The sequence below is a fragment of the Bison bison genome, unplaced genomic scaffold (genome assembly GCF_000754665.1).
Source record: "Bison bison bison isolate TAMUID 2011002044 unplaced genomic scaffold, Bison_UMD1.0 scf7180017859821, whole genome shotgun sequence".
NCBI lineage: Eukaryota > Metazoa > Chordata > Mammalia > Artiodactyla > Bovidae > Bison > Bison bison.
Window position 1 is genome coordinate 12,716 of NW_011490393.1, and position 1,894 is coordinate 14,609.

A 1,894-nucleotide genomic window follows, 5' to 3' on the forward strand; every position below is an offset into this window, starting at 1 on the left:
TGCAGACGCTCTCCTCGGCGCTCGTGGGCGGGGCATGGGCGGGGCCCCGCCGGCCTTGCCCCCGCGTCCTGCCCAGAGGAGAGCGTCTGCATTGTCCGCTCGCGACGCCTGCGAGTGCGTAGTCCGCGCGGCCGGATCGTGGCGTGGACGCCGGACCTTCTCCCAGAGGGAAGTCTCGTCCTGCCGGTCGTCTCGGGCGTTTTGGCCGAGGTGAGTGTCCGCGCTCTCCGGGGGTCCGCTTCCCGGGACCTGGGTCTCCGCGGGCTTCCACCCCCGCGTGCCCAAGCTTCCCCCTGCACTTGCGAGGCCTGGGGCGCAGGTGTGCGCAGGCCCGTCACTGCCCCCAGCCGCTGCCCTCCGCCCTGGACTCGGCCCGCGCTGACCCCACGCGCGGACGGCAAGGGGCCGCCTGGGGTCGGCGAGCGGGCGGCGCGGAGACCAGGCCTGGGCCCTCGGGGTTCCGGCTCGGCCTTTGCCCCGGGTGCCAGGACCCGAAACTCAGCTTCTCCAACCTTAGTCCCTGAGAATCTCAGCCAGAAAATCCAAGAAGTGGGACATGTATGTGGTGTGTGCTTCCTGCGCCGATGTTTATGGTTCTAGAGGGGATGGAGGGAACACGAGAGGAGCGATCGAGGAGGCTGGAACGAAATAGAGTGCATAAAAGGTGTCAGCGCGTTTGGTGTGGCCTGATGTACGTAGTTTAGCAGCCGCACGCTTCTGTTTTCCTGTCGGCCTGATAAGGGCACCCTCTCCACGGAAGGAGAAGGCTCTCCCTGCTGTGGCGCAAGGTCAGTGGGGAAGTGCTGGGCAAGTGGCCTGCTTCTTGAGCCTCAGTTTCTCATTCTGTACAACTAGGAGAATTGGACCCCACGAGGAGTCAGAACTCCAAGGCCTCCAGCGGCCTGGCAGGTGACGTGACTAGGTACACTGGACCAGGCAGCGCGATAAGGGGATGCCTCCCCTGCTGTCAGCACTGAAATGCAAGCTTTTCTTCCTAAACCAGACTGTCTTTGGGCCCTGACCCCGGGGAATTCAGGACCAGGTGCTCCCTGAGTCTGCAGCCCATCACTCTCTGGACATGTTCCGGGGGCTTCTGCTAGGCTCAGGATAAAGTCCTCACCCCTGCACTACTGACCCACCCAGCCCTTGGACGGAATCTCCCACCACCCAGCTCTGTTGTAACCACATGTCCACCGTGTAGGCTCTCTGAGCACCCCAGGCCAGTCCCAACGCTGCCTCACGCTTGCTGTTCCCCTGCCTCAGCCTGCCCACGGCTGCATGCTCAGCTGCCCACCGTGTCTCCCCACCTCCCTCAGCATTTGTTTCCTCTTCTAGGTCATTGGCATCACTGAGCGTGACCGTGCCTGAGAGCTCAGGGCCCCCTGCACACCCTCCTCTCGGCAGGATTCAGAGAGAAAATACCCATCTTCCTGGGACATGGCAGGTGACTATTAGCTATGGGGGAGTTAAACTTTGTTAAAAGAAAAATTTATTAGAAATTGAATACTTTGTTATAAAAACTCCAGACAACACTGGTGTATAAAACTTGTTTATAATGTGGACTGCTACCTGGAATTATCTTGTTTTGTATTTTCTTACTTGTTTTATTGTTCATTTCAGCCCCACCAAAATAGAATGCTTACCTTGTCTTTGCTTTGCCTCCAGCCTCTGGGATGACCCCTTGGGACATCATAGCCGCTCAGTCAATAGATATGGAGTGACTGAGCCCCAAGAGTGACCATGGTTAGAAATACCGCATGACTCAGGCATCCCATTGTGACATCTTTTTGTTCAACACCATAGCATGAAAATCCTTGCATTTCATAACATAAAAATTCACGTTATTTTACGCATATGTTGTACATTAGGGTTTCTCACCTGCGGCGCTGCTGGC

The 1,894-nt window shown here is 57.6% G+C and overlaps 1 long non-coding RNA gene across 1 annotated transcript; it reads left to right on the forward strand.

Moving 5' to 3' along the window:
- The first annotated feature begins 51 nt into the window (after positions 1 to 51).
- On the forward strand, positions 52 to 1,446 carry LOC104982101. The gene is made up of 2 exons (XR_824466.1): positions 52 to 210; positions 1,336 to 1,446. It is a non-coding gene; the product is annotated as an uncharacterized LOC104982101 (long non-coding RNA).
- Positions 1,447 to 1,894: the final 448 nt, after the last annotated feature.